The sequence below is a fragment of the Meleagris gallopavo genome, chromosome 1 (genome assembly GCF_000146605.3).
Source record: "Meleagris gallopavo isolate NT-WF06-2002-E0010 breed Aviagen turkey brand Nicholas breeding stock chromosome 1, Turkey_5.1, whole genome shotgun sequence".
Classification (NCBI taxonomy): domain Eukaryota; kingdom Metazoa; phylum Chordata; class Aves; order Galliformes; family Phasianidae; genus Meleagris; species Meleagris gallopavo.
The window spans coordinates 60,834,785-60,853,740 of record NC_015011.2 but is presented as its reverse complement, the minus strand read 5'-3'; the positions used below and the strand labels follow the sequence as shown (position 1 = coordinate 60,853,740).

The window sequence follows — 18,956 nt, the reverse complement described above, 5'->3', positions numbered from 1 at the left end:
TCAGATGCATTACATGCACCTGAACTCCCCTAGCTTGGCCCTAGCTTCCCGCCAGATGCTCAATCACAGTCACAGTTCAGGCCATGACATAGCATTTCCACTATAGATATGTCTGAAGACAAACACATACAGATATCTGATATGGTGTCCTAATCAGTCCTTTCTCAATATTCTGATGTTCTGCTACTATTACTACTTTATAAAAAAAAAAAAAAAAAAGTAGTGGTTATATAATCAACAAATATATAGAGTGGGGCGGTTAGGCTGGTATCTACAAATCAGGTAACCAGAAACAGTAAAAAGGGACAACTAAAAATAAATGAAAAATACTTGCCCATGTCCTGGGCGTGCAGAAAAATTCCAAAGGGAACAATCTCCAGAAAGAGACCCTGCCTCAGAGGCAGTCAGCCCTTAAATGAAGCCTAGGAGAGGTGGAGCTAGGCTCCATCCCTTCTCGTCACACAGCTGAATTGCCTTCACCTGTGTTCCCATGGCTAACTCAGTGCTTGCCTCAGGTGACCAATCAGAAGTTCAGGCTGTGATTCAACAGTTCCTATACAGCACTGGTCTTGCATTAATCTTGTTTGTTGCTGTTTATCCTATTCATGCCCCATTCAAATTGGCATCTATCTATTAAATTAAGCAAGGAAACCTAGCTGATTATCTCAAGCTTAAAGCCATGACACAAACTGTTAAAAAACTTGTGGAACAAAGTGACTTTATTCAAAGTAAAGGTAGTTACTATGGCATTTGTAAAACAGAAGTGAGAACAGAAATGAAAACTCTTCAGTGTCTCATGAAGCACAAGAAGACCCAGTCTTTGTTCTAATAACTGACTGCTCTATGCTCCATGCTGCTCTGGCGTTCACCTTGGACGGGAAAAATAAATATTAGCATACAAAGAAATCATGCACTGGAGAGGGTTGCTTCAGTAAGGACAGGGACAGGATGTGGTCAGAATATTACCAGAGAAAGTAATAAGCTGTGTGTACATGTTTGAATTTCAGTCCTGAGAACTTCATGAGTTTCTAAATCTTTAATGCTCATCCTGATCTGGAAATCTTAGAGCTGGGGCAGCAGCTACTAGGTGAACTGCATCTTTACCAGCTATGAGGAGCCCCAAAACTCATGAATATATCCACACAAGAAGAACAGGGTTTTTCTTTTGACAGCAAAAACAGCCGTTTATTTGAATTTTGGCTTTTTAATTGTTGAAAATGAAATTAACTTTTCAAAATGAAAAAAAGTCATAAAACTTTGTTCCAAATTTCTGTTCAGTAAAATGTTGGAAGATTCTGCCTCTATTCTTTTTGTGCTTTAGTTATTTTGCCTAATTTAATAGACATCTTTTCAGCTTTTAAAGTTTGCTGGGATTACCTTTTCAGAAGGGAAATGCTTCCAGATAATGTCCAACCAATTCCAGCAGCTGTGCCAATCACCAGTACTTGTCTGTCTCTGCACAGCTGGGTAAAGATCCCAGGGAGAGGCTGTAAGCCAACAGCTTCAGACAGCTGCATTGGTTGCTGGAGATTAACTGCTGTTGATTAACTAGAGCACATTTAATTATCACTGACTTGGTGCAAGATGGAAACACCAAAAGAGCTTTTTGAATTCTAATTGTTCCTTCTTTCTATCTAGTAAGCTTGGATTTTACAGAAATATAGAATGAAGTTAGCAGTGATATTAAATACCTTGTCTTTTGTGTTCATTTTTGCATGGTAGCAGTCATCCTTGAAAGGTACATTGAGTATGAGATTGCTCAGCAAACAAATAAAATACATTCCTGTATGTGAAAACAGCATGAACATTGAATTTGGGGGGAGGAGTTGTTTAAATTTCAAAATACACCACTCTCATTTTTTATTTACCGAGCTTGTCCCTAATCATATAATGCCAATGCATCTATAAATTAACTTGTCAAAGAGTGATGCTCAAAGTGATAAAAGCTGTCACCTAGCTCAAAAGCCTAAATTAATCTAAAAGAAAGGAAAGGAAAGCAGACCCAGCATTGCCATTAATGCTATTTCCCGCTCCACCAGGGATGACAGACATGACTGAGGGAGCTGCACACCTAAGGATGATGACAAAAGGAAGGGGAGAACTCGCAGGCTTGAACATAGAAGCAGGTAGACCAGATGTGCCAATATCCTCTCCAAAACACTTCTATCTCCTCTGCTGTTTCCAGCAAATTTGATCTTTACCTCTTGTTCTCATGGTGGTAACAAAACACTGTGCTACAAAACAGCTGCATCTTGCCCCAGAGACAGGCCTTCATTTCGCTGGTAGACAAATAACCCCACATCTGGTTTGAACATCACTTTGCAAGTGATGTGCCTGCTCCATGCTTCTGTGAGATGAGCAGCACCACGGAAGCAATGATATTTCTTCAAAAATAATTCTGTCCCAGAAGCTGCCAACAGGCCTTGGGCCTGGCCTGGCATGGGAGAGTGACTCATCTCTTCTGATTAGAGGAATAGAATAAACACAGCATTTATCAACATCGAAAGTTTTGCCCCTTAAGTCCTTTAATGCACAGTTCCAAATTACAGGGCAACATTATTTTCTCTTGTAAGGAAATGCATTTCCACTGATGCCAGGGTGACTTTGGTACATAATCTCTCCACCTGAGGCTGGCCAGTAACAACAATGGGCTGTGCTCCCACACACAAGTCACGGTCAGTACAGGGAAGGAGGAGACCTTATTTAAGCACAAAGCTCAAGCAACAGCACATGCACATGTCTCAAACAGGCGCTGAAAAAGAATTCCTAACCAAAACCAAAGTGTGGTGCAAGGACAGTCAATCAAGTAAAAACTATTTCAACGTGGAGCTGGATCAACTTATAAAGGGATCATTATGTGGCTTGCGTGCAGCAGGTGCAGACTTGGGGCTCAGGAAGGGCTCTGACATTCCTCACTTCTGTTTTCAATCTTCCTTTCCTTTCCAACAATTAAACCTATCCAGACAAACTCTCCAAATCTAAGGTCAGCTACTCTGTATGCAAATGCAATGACAGAGCTATAGAAGATCTGCAGCTAATACTTGACTTCCACAAAGCCTTGACTGTCTCCATGCTGTAAACCAGCTGTGTACAGGCATAGCTTCTTTCTGATGTCAGCTGAAAGTTCCTTAAAGCACAGAGAGCTGACCTGATTATAATCTCATCCAAACCAGATTAATCACTATTTCTACTCAAATACAAGCCCAATCCCCTCTACCTTAGTAACCTATCTGTAACATGAGTCAAAATGCATGTTGCGTGGAAAAGTATCTCGCATTGGTGTGTTAAATCTGCTTGCTATCGTCTAAGCCAGGACATCCACATTCAAGCCTCTCTGACATCAGACCAAGTGTTTTTTAGCTGGGGCTAGCACTAATGGTGTTGCTTTATGATGCCCCATGCCATGGAGAACCAGCCTGAGTTTCAAGGACCAGAAAACAGTCTAAGATTCATCAAACCAGAAAGGAATCCAAACCAAACCTCCACTGCTCGCCTCTTTTAGGATACTCTTGAAATAAGTCTCATGGAGACGATAGCATAATTTCTGTAAAAGCAGAATGCTGGTGGATGTGAGCCAGCTCCTGTGCAGGTAATATTGACCTGCACAGGACAGCATTCGTTACACAATTAATCCAACACTTCATTATTTTAAAAAATGATGCATCTTAATCTCTCTCCAAGAAACAAAATAAGCAGCAAAATCACTAAAAAAGCTGAGTTTGCCATACAAATAACTAAGGATGCCCCAACCTTGCTATTTCCCCTGCTCATCTTCCACTCCAGCACCTTGTCACCTCTGGCTGCTTATGTCCTTTGCCTCCTTCTAGAGGTTTAAGCCAGGAGCCTCTTTTCCTGCAGCTGTCTGCTGATTACTTGAGCACCTCCTTCATGTACCCCAGGCTTGTGTAGTTCCCTCTACTTCCACTCACCCCAGCCCTGACAGCATTTCTCAATGAGGTAGCAGTGACAGCACGTAAAGAACATTCCTTTTTCGTTACATATGTGCCAAACACACACTTTGCTATCACAAACCTTGCAAGAGGCTGATTTGGAATCCCACGAGAACAGAAAAAATCTGTTAGCTATTCTCTGCTTTCCAAAGGTGTCACCAATAACAAACAACATGGCATCTGCTGTGTGTTTGTTGCTAACAAAGCCGATGGGCTACTAGAACTCAGCAATTTCTCCATGCAGATTTCCACATTAGCAGCATTCTTACATTTCTACTGGTAAGTGATAGACAATCTAATTATTTGCTTTATTTTCTTTTGGAGAAGTCTCACCAAGTGATTCAGCAATGTTGATTACTATAGCCATTCCACAGCTACAGGCTGTTGGTTGTTCACATTAAAAAACAAGCTGAAAAGAAATGCTCTGCATGTGAAAGCTACTGCAATTTTCAAACTTCAACCACAGCAGTACTCTGCTGTGTCTGTTAAGAAATTCCTTCATATGCTAGAAGAGAAAAAGGGCATTCTCATTCCCTTTTGGATCTCACACCACATGCTTTAAGGCTATTTGACAGATCATTTACCTCTACTCAAGATTCTGAAGCTCTGTTACATTTCATCTCAAAGACCTTGGTAAAGAACTCTTACAGCTCCTATCACAGCTGCACTTTGCACTGTACATTACCAATAACCTACAAATTTAAATAGATTTTAATTCATTTGGGTCTTTTCTGAGAATGCATTTCTTCAAATATACCTGCAAATTTTCTATATTGAGAGAATGTTGTTTTCTGTTTGAAATAAGGCAACAAGTATTCAAATGTTGAGCTCTTTCACTCTCCAAGCAACTGAGAGATGGGGGAAGGAGGATGTAAGAGGAGATTATATAATCTAATACTGAAAACAGTCAGGGCTAGACTGAGAAATTTCTCAGTACAATGTGTAAAGAAGCAGCTCTGGAACAGTGCGGAAAAATAAGAGATCAAGGCCCAGAGTATAGGGATGCTTCTCCATCACTAGGTGTCCACCTGTAATTTGAATTTTTATCAGCTGAAATGCCAGTGGGTGGCTTTATTTTTACTTTTGCCATTTGTATTCAAAGTAAAGAGCATATGAGCATATAGCTCAAATCAAAACAGATCAATTATCAGATCAGACTGCTGTGTCTCTTCCAGACAGACACAAACACATACAGCTCTCTTCTCTCTAACGCTACTTGGGACACTGATATGACACTGATTACAGAACAGCTGTGATTCCATGGTTCTGAGCAAGAAAGCCATTTTCTCACTGAGCAGCCAGGCAATACAGGCAGAGAACTGGGAGTTTTGCAGATATTATAAATTCAAATACACCTAACATGAAAAATATGCCCTGAAGTACTCATATTGGAAACAGAAATGAAAACTATTTTTCAGTCAAAGGGTAAATATTTTTTGTCAGAAATCAGAGCCTCTGCCAAAATATTTATACTTAATTTGATTACAACAATGATCAGAGAGCACTGTCAAATTTATTGTGTTTACTCAGTTTTGGCATCAGCATCAACACAAATATGAAATAACATTCTCTCCAGATTCGTTTCTTATATTTAGTGCACTTTAACTTATATATTTATTTATGTGTCTGCTTACATGTATATCGATATAGAACCCAGTATAGCCTTTTCATTTAGCAAAGATAAACTCATCCCTGGTATTTCTTACTTGAAGCAGCAAGCACCTGGGTTAAGTTAGTTTTGCACCCTCACCAACCACATCCATGTACAGTCCACAGTTTTTCTCTTGCTTTGAGAAACATTGCAACTATACAGGAATTTTCATTTCTACAGTACTGCTACATAGATCTGTTTGAGTGATTATACTGTGCAGAATAGCAGAGATTGTAATAAAATAGACACTTGCACCTAACCCTCTCACCCTCTTACTCTGCCTGAACACCTTACGCTAATCCCTCAGGAAAACATGACATGGCTGTGTAAGATAAGTGGCTCATTCCCACACCAACTTTACTGGCTAGCAGCAGCCAGCTGCTACAGCAGCCCCTGAACAGGGCCTATCATAGACCAGAGCCAGCTCTGTGAAGAAACTTAACAACCCAAGAATTGAGGCTAGCTTTACTGCATTGCACTGAATCTCTCTGTAAATAACCCATATGCCAGAAATAGCCTTTGACTGGGTGCAGCCCAGCTGCTGACCGGTGGCAGGGTTCTGCGGCCTGCTCAGAAGACTGAGGAAGGGCATCTCCATGCTGCTGCCCACGCTGCCCTCTGAGCTGGCCCTTCTCGTGTGAAATGGAGCACAGAGCCTAATCCAAACGCACTCCATATCAGAAATATCCCCTGTTTAACACTGATCTATCTCACTGCAGAAAAATGTTGTTAGCTGGTACACCCAATGAGCTGATGTGTACTTTGGATTTAGGAGGAGGAAGGGTTGGCGAGAGGGAGGATTAAATGAACTGTCAGGAAAGAGAAACTCTGGTAGTAGAAGGGCTTTTCTTGTGAGCTCTCACAGCAGCGACAAAGCACTGCTGCAGAAACATTCCAAGGGGCTGTGGGTTTTTCCTTCATTATCGTTAAATAGCAGCTGCCAAGACATCTACCTGGCTCCAAATAATTTGGTCATTAAAGGAGGCCCTGGCAGTCCTCCACTGCCACAGCAGAGTAATCTTTTAAAGAGGATTTCTCACCTCGGGGTGCATTTTCTGCTCTGTTTACAGTAACAGCCTGTTGTGAGAGCCTTCACTTTGGGCCTTCATTTCTCATTAGGATTCTTAGCTTCATAGAAGAGGTTTGAGCAGCAAAAGCTTCAGGCTTTGTGCCTGTCACGATGGTTTCATGGCACGTTAAATCCAAACACAGCCATAAACTGAGACTTCTCATAGAGGCACTGGAGTTTCTATTAACTGCAGCGATTACCAGAAAGTGTCTGTAAACGTTTCAGTGTCTGGCTGAGTTCTTTTTCTGGCTGGAAGGCATAGTATAGGGTGGCAGACTAAAACATCACACTGCTTTAGGAGCTTGCAGCAGAAGTTGCTGGGGGCTTTTTTATCGTCTTTTTTTTTTCTTTTTTCCTTAATTACAAAAATACAGAAATAAGGAGGGTATGCATGTAAAGAAATAATAGCAGCACTTTACTGTGCCTCGTATCTGCATAGTTCAGAACATATCTGAAACACTAATTAAATATTTCAGGAGCCTGGAAGATAAGTAAGAATTATTCTCATTTACACATGGTTAAACACAGGCTCTGGGAAGTTAGATGCCTTATCCTTCTAGACAAGACTGACTAACTGCAAATGTGGGCCTTTACTTTTTACAGTATTACATACTTGCCACCGAATTAACCAAGCTATTGTGACAAAATCATGTTTTGATGTGCTAATTTGGGTTATGCTCTCAGCAGGACAGGGATCTGTAGCAAGTAGCACTGCTGACAGACGTGTGCAAAGCTGCAGCAAATCCTCCTCTACCTGCTTTCCTAAGTCATCTGCCACATGACTTCAGAATGAGCATCTTCCTCAGTGAGATAAAAATTACTTCTACTGGATTCTTCCATATTTCTTCCTTAAATACATTCCCCTTTGAGCTTCCTAATACCATGTCTTCATCTTTTCAGCCCCCCAACCACCTCAACAGCTTCTTTCATGAATGCCTAAAGCTTTATCTGCTGTTGGCCCTCCCCCTATCACAAAGATTCACGACATATAGAGCATCTCAGGGAAAATGCATGGAAAATTAAACAAAACAACTGGCATAGATTTGTCAGGAAAAATATACCGGATGTTATTTCAGTTTCCTTACATAAAAGGCACAGGTTATCACTAAAAGCACTACACTGTGGAAATTAAGAGTATCTGGTGTGACAGTTTGAATTTCAATAACATACCACATTCAAAAGAATGCAGTACAGAAAACATTACCTTAGGAACGTAGTGAGTCCCACTGTTTCTTGTCAATGATGCTGCAATTTTGTCTTAATTACATATAATTGGTGCAAATATACAGAAGGAAACAGGAAAATGCAGACTAAATGCCAAAATTCAAATTTGTTTGGCAAGGATGAGGGAGCAAGAAGCTGGAATCTATAGCCATGATTTCCAGCTATGCTGCTGAAAGTGAGTTTCATAACAGTTTTGTCCTCTTCTCCCACTCCTCTCTTCTCCCCCCTCCCCCCAACCTTCAGTTCTGACCTATATTTTCAGTCCTCAATTTCCTCTCCATCCTAACACCATGACTCTGGTGATGACTTAGACTTTATCTGTATAATTTGCAATTTTGACTCCTTAAGACTTAAGATTTGGTGGACTTGGAAATTCAAGAATTCTGTGTGTGTATAGCTGATTAATCCTGTAGCTTGTGATCTATAGAAGGCTTAGACATACTAAGAGTCAGCTAAACTATTGTGAACCTTCTAGTCAAGGAAAATGGGCACTCATTAAACCTCAACATCTCTCCTTGTGAGACGTCTGAAAGGAGCCTCCTCCAAACTTCATGAAGAACACTGAGACTTTAACAGTGGTGAGAACATCTGGAGATGTTGAGAACACTCTGTTCTCTGAGTGGTGAGAACACAAGGAGACTAGGATGCTACAAATCGCTAAAAAGTCAAGGAGCCTGATACATTTGTATGAAAACACGGAAAGAATCACAAAGACTCAGAAATCCTGAGCAAGGAGAGAAAATACAAAGACTTGACTTCATAGACCAGAGAAAACCATTGAGAAAGGAGAAGACTAAATAGCTAGAAGAAAGACTTAATCCAATGATAAATATGATGAAGGATCCAGGTGTATTATGAGTCGCTGTACACTCAAAAAGCACCTTATGAACTTGGAGGCATAAAAAAGTGGATATGCAGAAAAGGGCATATATTTAAGCATGACATACAAGGGCTGCTCTGGAAGTAAAGCCTCCTACTTTATTACATTGGCCCATAACATCAGAGGCAGATGGTGATATGGCAGTAGAGGCTGAACCTTCCCACCAATATTCTGCTACATTTTTTTGCTATACAGATGGCAGCAGAGGGTTGATCTGACAAAATGGCATCTAATATGGAAATATGTATGAAGCAAATGAGTGTCTTGAATCCCTCCACGCAGAAAAAACTGCACCCATTGACATTCATTAATGCTTGCTGAATGCTTACGTAGATTAAACAGCAAATGTCAGCACAGTGAGGCAGTAGATGGTGCATTTCAGCAGTGATGACACCGATGTGAAAAACGAGCCATATTCTGGATGGCCATTCATAGCTCTCCCACTACAAAAAGCTCTCCCACAAAGAGTGTCTTGATCAGCTGATTTGCATAAATCAGTGGGTTACAACTTGGGAATTGCGTATGGAGCTGAATATCATCTTCAGTGAGTTGGAAACAAGGGTGGCAATGTTGAGATATGACATTTTTCATGATATGGATCCCATAAATTTCCATGGAAGGACAGAAAGAACTCTGTATGCAAGTTTGTCAGTACTCATTGAACTAATACAACATTGAAGGCTACAGTTTTCTGGGTAGCATCATTACAAATGACAAAAAAATGTCACTACTACAAGCCAGAGTCCATGGAGTGGCAATATGTGAATTCCCCACTGAAGAAAAAAGTTCAAGATGCAGCCCACAGTGGGTAAAGTGATGTGCACCATCTTTTGATATAGGGACAAATTTTTTGAAACTCGAACAGACCATCAACTCTTACCACTACATTGCGATGCTGACTAAGCTGAAGGCTCAGACTTCCAGGGTCAGGCTAAAGAAGTCTATAACACTTTTCTTGCAGTATAATAGTGCCAGGCCCAATATCAGTTTGAAGGCAGTGAAGTACATTGCCAGTTTTGGATGGACTGTCTTATTGCACTTATTGGATAGTGTAGATTTGGCATCTTCTCACTTCCACCTGCTGTTCAGGCTGAAAGATGGACTATATGGACAACATTTTCCTAGCAATGATGCCATCATTGCAGCTGTGAAAGTTGGTCACTTCTGCTGATGCAAATTTTATGAGCACAACCTGCATGCTCTTGTTCATCACTGATGAAAATGTGTAGGTATTGGTGGTGACTACACTGAAAAACAGTGTTTTGTAGCTCTATCAAGGAATGTTATTGTGTTCTTTGTGTCTGTTGTAGTTTCTATGGAAATAAATAGGAGGCATTACTTTCAGAACATAATACATACAACATTCCTGGGTTGAAGGCATGGGCTAAGTGGTCAGATCAACTCTGAAGGGATAAAGCAAATGAGTCAGACATTAAAAGGAGGATTATTAGACAGCTACTTGACTTCTACTCAGTAAGTATGGCAAAGCTCACACATTCAGTCAACATTTATTAAGAAAAGTAAGTAGCCTTCAGGAGCTTTAGAATCACAATGCAGCAGTCTGGTAAGCATTCAGATGAGGAAGCTGTACCAGGACTATCTGAGGCCCTAAAATTTGGGTATCACACATTGGTAAAAAACAAAACAAAACAAAACAAAACAAAAAAAATCAACAAACAAAAGTAGATAAACATGGTTTGATGTGCTAAAGAAGTTTTATGTCTTCTAGACATAGTGCTATGGAGAACTTATGTCAGTCTTCAATCTGGCAGATGTTACTTAATAACGACATGATTTTGGAGATCATAAAGATATCTGTGTGTTTGCTGTAAGACAACTGAGTTCATCTAGAAAAACTCCTTCTGCAGTAAACATTTGCATGTCTTTCTGCTGCTTATTGTTCCATAGACTACGAGTTCTTTTGCTAGATCTCCCATAGAAGTTTTTCCAAACATAAATATGGTAGTGCAGCACCTCAGCCTACAGCCTGATAAGCTCTCTCAGAACACATGAAATCTCAAAAGAAAGTGGGATAGAGGAGGAAAAAGGTTCTTGTGCTGCAATTATAGCAAGCGTAATTCCTGACTTAAAGTAGGGAATGTCTCTGAGGTTGCTAGCTGCTGTGCAATTAGATGTCTTTTTTTTTTTTAAACCCCTCTAGATTATATAACTAAGTAGAAAAAAAAATACAGGCTCCTATGTCATTCTTCAGTGCAATCTTCTAGCTTCCATGCTGGTCAGAAACAGGCAATATCTGTGGCTGGACAGAAATGCAATTCTATGTCCCGGGAGAATTGAGGGGATTTTAAAAATCAGTTTAAGTTACTTAAAAGATTAAATTCTGAAGTTTTTAGCTTCAAAAATTTTTAATGATAATTAGCTTAACTTTCCAAAGAAAAGGTCATTTTGAAATGAAAAAGCACTGCTTTCGAAATTAAAAAAAAAGGTCATGACAGATGCATAGGAAATTTCAAAGCTTTCTTCTCCCCAGAATTATTTGTCTTGAAACATTAATAAAAAATAACTTGTATCTATGAACTGGTTTAGTTCAGATGAATCCACTTAAAGTGAAAAATATATTTCATGTATTTATTAATGACCAGCTTCTCGGTTTTGTAGTAGCACAGTACATAGAATCATAGACTCCTTAGGAAGGGACCCTTAAAGGCCATGTGGTCCAACCCCCCTGCAGTGAACAGGGACACCCACAGGTAGATCAGGTTGCTCAGAGCCCTGTCCAGTCTGACCTTGAGTGTTTCCAGGTACGGGGCATCCACCTCTCTGGGCAACCTGCTGCAGTGCCTCATCACCCTCATTGTAGAAGATGACTTCTTTATATCCAACTTAAATCTCTCCCCTTTTAGTTTGAAACAGTTTCCCTTTGTCCTATCACCATAAGCTCTGCTAAACAGGGCCCTTGCATACTGTGAGGTTTTGCAGAGCTGGAACCAGGAATCTTGATAGGCTATGCTTTGTTGGTTTAGGGGAGGAAAAAAGATCAAGATACTGGGAAATGAAGAAGTTTTTTTTTCTAATTTGGCTTTCACTGACAAACAGAAGGGCTGTTTTCACTGAAATCATTTAAGAAATCATTTGGAACTGCCAGGTAAGTGAGAAGCTTGATTGCTTCTGGATTAAAGTACTTTAAAAGTGGACCTAGAAACATAGTCATTAAGTTGTAATAGCGTGACCAAGCAAATCCCTAAAGCAATAACCAGGGAATCCTGAAGCCCAAACATTTATACCATTAAATAATAACAAGAAAACAAAATATGATTACTGAAAAAGAGAGCCAAAAGATCAGTAAGTGAGCCTTAATATTTGAGATGAGAGATGGATGACACAGATGAGCTTCAGATCACAGTGATGAAGGAGCACTCTGCAAGAACTCCGGAGAAGATAACCTGCCTCTCCCTTCCTTTAGTTTTTGCCATAGGAGAGTCAGCATTTCCTGACCCATTAGTAATGTCTCCACAGCAAGGAAACAGTTCTGGTCCCTCAGCAATGAGAGGGTGTGAATAACACAATTTGGGTGTGAATAACCAAATTCAAGTACCTAATAATGCAGGCTTAAAACTGAAGAGTTGAATTAGTTCTCTTCAACCTTTTTTCCCTGCAAGTTAGTTGTGCTGGCCCTAACACTGCCAGGCAGTTTTAATTTGAAAGCAGCCTTTCAGCTGGTATAGTGAGGAAATGACAGCAAGAGATGGCATCAGGTGCAGGGCCCGTGCTGGGATGCGGCTCTGGGTGGCAAACTGAGGGCAAGGAGCAGGAAAGGTGACCAGGTACAGGGCGCAAACACAGTGGGAAATCACATGCCACTGCTAAAAGACTGGAGGAACTCAAGTGCGAAGCCAGACTTGCTGGTGGCACAAAGGTCTCAGGCAAATGAAAGGAATGGCAGCCTTCCTTTTCTAAACACTTTGAGACATTCAATTAGCTGTAGTGATGCACAAAGACAATCTGCTGCTGCAAACAGCGGAGATTATTTTTCTTTGCTTAGATTGCCTCTTAACATGATCACAGTGAAAATCTCAAGGCTAAAAGCTTGCTCCGTTTATGATAAAATGTGAATAAAAACTGACGAAGAAATAAGATTTTTCTTTTTTTTTTTAAGATTTCCATAAAAGGCTGAGAAATCCAAACAAAAGGGTCTTGATTATTAGCTCGGGACAGCCTATCATCACTGCTTTGGGGACAAATTGCACCACATGCCAGAGCTCACAGAAGACACAATAATTTATCAGTCAGAATGCAGAAAATTGTAGAGCACATAGTGACTTTCCAGCTCCCATTTCTTCCCTGCAAGTCGTCAATTTCTTTCTTAAAGAGACAGTGCCATGCAACTCAAGGCTAAAATGCACTTTCGGAGAGAAAGCAAAGAAATGCATCACATAGAAAAACTTTGAGGACCAAACATGGGAGCCTAAATTCAAGGTTCACCTCTTCATTTTTCCCACTCTTAACAACTTAGGATGGGAAGATAGAATAAGAGGAAAGTAAAAGGAGGGGATCTCAAGGAAGTGGACCTTAGTAATCCCAAAGGAGTGTTGGGAAAAGCCTCCAGAGGGTGGCCTTGGGAAAAAGGCACTAAGGAGAGGTGCATGCTCCTTAGAGAAATAATTCTAATGGCCCTAAGTGCCAGTTGCTTCCCTGAAAAGGCAAATCACACAATAACTGTGACTAGTCTGTGAACTCTTCACTGAGCTAAAACATGAAAAAGAGGCAAGCCAGTAGTGAAAACCAAGTCAGGATCCCAAGCAAGCAAGATTCCCAAGCCCAAAAGGATTACATTATATATACAGAACATTATCCACTAAGAGCATTCAGGGTACAAAGTTGGATGTTACCAGCAAGATGCATGAAGAAATCATTCAGTAATGACATGGGCAATTAAGATAGGCTCAAGAGTAGTCTCCCGTGAAAGTGAAACTGAAAGTTATTGATGTGTGATGTCAAAAAGGTCAAGTCATTTAATGCTTTTTTTGCACTGATCATCACAAAAGATGAGCTTTCATGAGATGGTTATCACCTTTAATTCTAGTGACAAGAGTGCAAGATCTAAGCCTTTGAATAGAGAAAGCAAAAAACAAAATTACAAAATAAAACAGATTATCAAGTGTTAGTTAAATTAGATTTTGTTCAACTTGCCCAGATCTAATGAGCTTCATTTCCAGTCAAACCTAAAGGTTTGGCTGATAAAATCCAGAGCTTTTAGCTGTCAGATGGGGAACTTGTTGAGTATGGTAAGGCATTAAACATTACATTTACCGTCCTCTAATCTTTTATTTTTCAAAATACATGAAAGGAGAAGCAAGGGAATTAGAAACAATCAGTTTAACTTCAATTCCTGGAACAAATTAAATAGACATTTATAACTATATGGGAGGTAATTACTAACATCCAACAGGGATTGGTTGTGAGGGAAAAAAAAAAGCCAACAGAAGAAATCAAACATGTCACACCAATCTAATTTTTTGGGGGGATGTGGTAACAGGCTTTCTGGTGGGAGAGGAAAGCCATTAGATTTTGTACATCTTGACTTGTGTAATGCATGGAATATGCTTTTATGTGTTGTCAATGTAGAAAACTAGAAAAGCAAGACGTCGTAAAATGGGTATAAAACTGGCACAAATACAGCTTTAGAGATTATTTATCCATATTTCACTGTCTGTGAAAAGTTACTGTTTGTATATTGAGATGTATGAGAAGGTGGCCAGCAGGGACAGGGAGGTGATTGTCCCCCTCTACTCTGCCCTTGTGAGGCCCCATCTGGAGTAGAGAAGAAAGGCAAGGAGCCATTGGAAAAGGTCCAGAGGAGGGCCACGAAGATGATCAGAGGGCTGTAGCACCTCCCCTCCAAGACAAGCTGGGCTTGTTCAGCCTGGAGAACACAAGGCTGCGGGGTGACCTCATTGCAGCCTTCCAGAACCTGAAGGAAGCCTACAAAGAGGAGGGGAGCCAACTCTTTACATGAGTATATAATGGCAGAACAAAAGAGAATGGTTTTAAGTTGAGGGAAGGAAAATTTAGGTTGGATATCAGGGGGAAGTTCTTCACAGAGAGATGGTGAGGTGCTGGAACGGGCTGCCCAGAGAGGTTGTGGATGCCCCGTCCCTGGAGGTATTCAAGGCCAGGTTGGATGGGGCCCTGAGCAGCCTGGTCAATGTGTTAGATGTGTGGGCTGGCAGCCCTGCCTGCAGCAGGGAGATTAGAGCTTGATGACTCTTAAGGTCCCTTCCAATCCAAGCCATTCTATGATTCTATGTATGAAATAATATGCAAATTCACCCTTCCATTCCACCAAAGTTGTTTGGGTGACCATTTCTGGGTGCCATATGGAAACTGATTACAGAGAGCCCAAAGAGAGAAATGAAAAATATAGGAAGATTGAAAAACATTATCTATAGAGACCTACCAAAGGCATAGGCACTGATGGCAGATTCTAAGCATCTTCTAGGTAGGAAGTCTTTAGATAGTAACAAATTCAATAAACTAAGTACAGAAAAGCAACAATTGTCTCAATTTATTTTGCACATCAAGGTTAATTCCTGTGTATCTATGGTTGAAAATTAATTTTTGCATTATATGTATTTTAGTCAGTGAGTCCAAAATAATTAGACGCTATCTTGGCAGTGTACAATTTTATACTGTGTGTTTATACACGCATTTAAATATACGTGTATAATCCTTGTGTTTGTTTTTCTTAGAACTGTCCTTATTTATGTTGAAGTACTGAGGGTCAGCCTAAAATAACTGAATGAGAGAAAATAATGGCCACACAGGCTGCATATTAGTATGAAAGGTAGCACTTCCCATTGACTGTCATGTCTCAGATCTCTAGAAACACAGCTTCTGCTTCATTCCCTGAGCTCCATGTTAAAATCCACTGCTTAGTCTTAAATACCACTGTGTTAGGAGACAGCACTTAACCTGTGAATGCAGAGCTACTGGAAACCTCCATATCCTAAAATTGCTGCTCTTTATCCTGCTCCATCATCATCCTGGTCTCTGCATCCCCTCTGCCTTTGCAATTCAGTGTATCCAGTAGCAGTCATCTTCTTAAATTCACCATTAGCAGTTATTAATTATTACCGTGGATAGTAATAAAACTCTCAGATTGTTCCAACAATCCATACTTTTGACTATTTCTGGACTTCTAATGACGCTCCTTCCTTTCCCCAGTAAAACAGCCAGAGTTCCAGACAAAAAGACTTCCCTTCCACATCCTCAGCTTCTCCCACAGCTCCCAGCACTGCCTGTCAGCCCAAACGTCAGCCCAGCTCATTTCTCAGCACTTCACTCCTCTCCCCGTGTCACGGCTGCAGCTGCGGGCTGTGCCACCCTGCATTATCCCAGCAGCACTGAGCCGGAGGCACCGCTGTCACGGAGGATGGCAGCAGAGTGCAGAGCACGACAACAGCAGCAGCAGGTGGGCAGAGCAGAGAAGGCCAGATTACCGTCTATGTGATTACTGTCATTGATCTCAAGTCAGGCAGAGAGCAGAGCATGCTCTGCTTTTGCTTGTCCCTTCCCCTCTGTCGCTGCAGAGCGATTCCTGAAAACACCGTGCCGAGCTGTTGTGCACTTGTTAAGCACTGTTTTAAGCACCGAAAACCACCTCAGTCAGAGTAATTGTCCTTACAGCAGAGAGATGCTTCCCTCAAACACAAGTAAAAAACACAGAAAAACAGACACGGAAGTCTTCAGCGCTAGGACCAACTTGAAAAGCTATTGGATTTTTACATGTATCTAGATTTCTGTCTTGCCATACGTTGGGCAGAACAATGTTTGAAATGGAAAATGAACTTCATCCTTGTAACTCTCCCTTCCCCAGGCAGCAAGGCTGCTGTCCTCCTGAGGCATGGAAGGGCCAGTGCAGGGGCAAGAAGCAGCACTCCCCTCCGATACTGGGAGCAGTCCCAAATACCCTCTCACATCTGATACCCATCTCTGCTAATTCTTCTCTCTTTTCTCTCTGATATTAAACAGAGTCACACTTTGCCACAGCTAAGTGTTTTCAATTCTGTCTGTCAAATCTCTAAATGAAATCCATATATTTAAAAGGCATACAGATTTATGTATCAATGCTTTATACAAAAATGTCATATCTGAATCTTAAAACAGGCTTTCTAAATTTAGCCAGAAAACTTAACACCATCAAAAACACAGCCTTCGTCACAACACATACCTTCCCCCTCCAAAACTGGATCCAAACTTTGCTACTTGGCCTCATTATCAGGTTAAGAACAGATGATAAAATAAGACTCAGATAAAGCCTGTGTCCATATGAAATATAAATCTATTTTGAAGCCTGATAATATTCCATATGCCCTCATTTTCATCCCATTGGTCTTGAACTAGGCAAAAAAATTGAGAAAATATTTGATTTGGGGAAGGGGGGGGAAGCTACATTCAGGGAGCAGAAAACTCCATAGCCCAAATGAGGTTTAACAGAAGCCTACTAAATAAATCTGTGGACCTCTTGAGACTTTCTTCATCATCCAGTCACAGAAAGGGGAAGAATAAATGCATCTCAAAGGCAGCTGCATGAATCCAAGTAAATAGGTATGAAAAATGGAAGTGCATTTTAATGTTCATTCATCTATCACCTACTTAAGTTTTTTTTTTCAAAGCCTACAGTTTCATATGAAGATGCATAGTATCTACTTACCATCAAAAGCAAAACTTCTTTGGTTCTACAGTTTACAGCACATCCAGTTTTAAAAACAAGCTGTTGGAGAGCTCCTTGTTAGACAAGGAAGACGGAAGTTCCTGGTAGATAAACCATTTAGAAATGGCAATTAACGTGGATATAGCGTTGACTGTTTCAGTCAACACAAAGTAGAGTGGCTTCACCTTATACCACATACAACCACTGTTAAGCAACTGTCTTGTAATCACCTGTGTCATTCTGCCCTGAGAAGATCAACATGAAAAGTTTATTGTCTGTTCCGGAGCTGGAAAACATTTTCTCCATTTGTGGGCTCCACTTCCAACCTCACTCATCAGCCTGCTCTCACAATTGTACAACTGTATGGTGAACAAGCAGTGAAGGCACAGACACTCACCTGCAGAAGCTCTGAACACAGGATTGCCAGAGCTACACTTCCTTTTTTGTACCCCCACTAAACTTCCCATGCTTTCCATGAAAAGATCCTGGACACCACCAACAGAGTTGGGCTTCCTGCCTCACCCTGCCTTCTGCAATAATCATCCCTTAGTGTGGCAGTCTCCCATGGAGATGCTTGCATGCTCTCAGACAGAGTTTGATTTTGGGTGGTCCTGTGTGGAACAAAGAATTGGACTTGGTAAGCCTGGTGAGTCCCTTCCAACTCAGGATATTCTGTGATTCCAGGGATGTCAGACTTGCTTAGATGGCACATTTCTGTGCTCTACATAGCCAGGCAGTCCTTGGGCTGCAAGAGCATGAAAGCTGTTTCTCATTCCAGCCCCAGATCTCACAGCTACAGCCAGGCAGCTGCAATTGCAATAACTGTGCCTAAAGGTGACTGGCACCCTCATGATGGGCAGTTTAAGACAGCAGAACAGCGGGAGATCAGCCCCTGCTCCTCACTGTCAGCTCCAGCCATTAGCCTGGACAGCAGCAATTAAAAACCTGACTAAGCTGGAAGCAGGAAAAAACCCCAAGCACTCAGCAATCATCCAGTAGTGTACCTGCCTCCCTCTCAACATTTCAACTCCGGCTAGTGCAAGCTACTGCTTTCGGCCTGCACAAGATAAAAGGTGCGACAAGCCGACCTGCGGTTGCCATGGAGACCAAAAATCTTTACCAGCGCCATGGTAACGGACTACAGGATGTGCTATGAAAAGCTTGCTGCACACCCAAGTTGAGCTTTTTCGTATTTTTAAACCAATTAACTGAGTGCACAGTTAAATTAGTTTCTGTTTAAAGAAAGGCACTGTCAAAATGGAAGAGACGTTTGTTGATGTCTTTTACTTTGCAAAACAGAAGGAAGCAAAACCTTAGGGATATTACTAGGGCTCATCTGATTGTTTTTGAAAATCAAAATCTTCTCTTTTCAAGTGAGAAAAACAGTTTTCATATATTTATGCTGAATTATAAGAAGGAAAGGGTTGAGAAGCTTTGTAACAGCTTTCCCTTTGGACACAACACGATGCCCTTTGCATTTCCAAGGTGCTGACACCACTAGAAGTTTT

General features: G+C 41.0%; 1 long non-coding RNA gene across 1 annotated transcript; it reads right to left on the bottom strand.

Annotated features, from left to right (window-relative positions):
* Positions 1-541: 541 nt before the first annotated feature.
* LOC109368142 lies at positions 542-18,535 on the bottom strand. The gene is made up of 4 exons (XR_002115872.2): positions 18,453-18,535; positions 17,449-17,549; positions 1,692-1,783; positions 542-869 (listed from the first exon to the last, which is right to left on the bottom strand). It is a non-coding gene; the product is annotated as an uncharacterized LOC109368142 (long non-coding RNA).
* Positions 18,536-18,956: the final 421 nt, after the last annotated feature.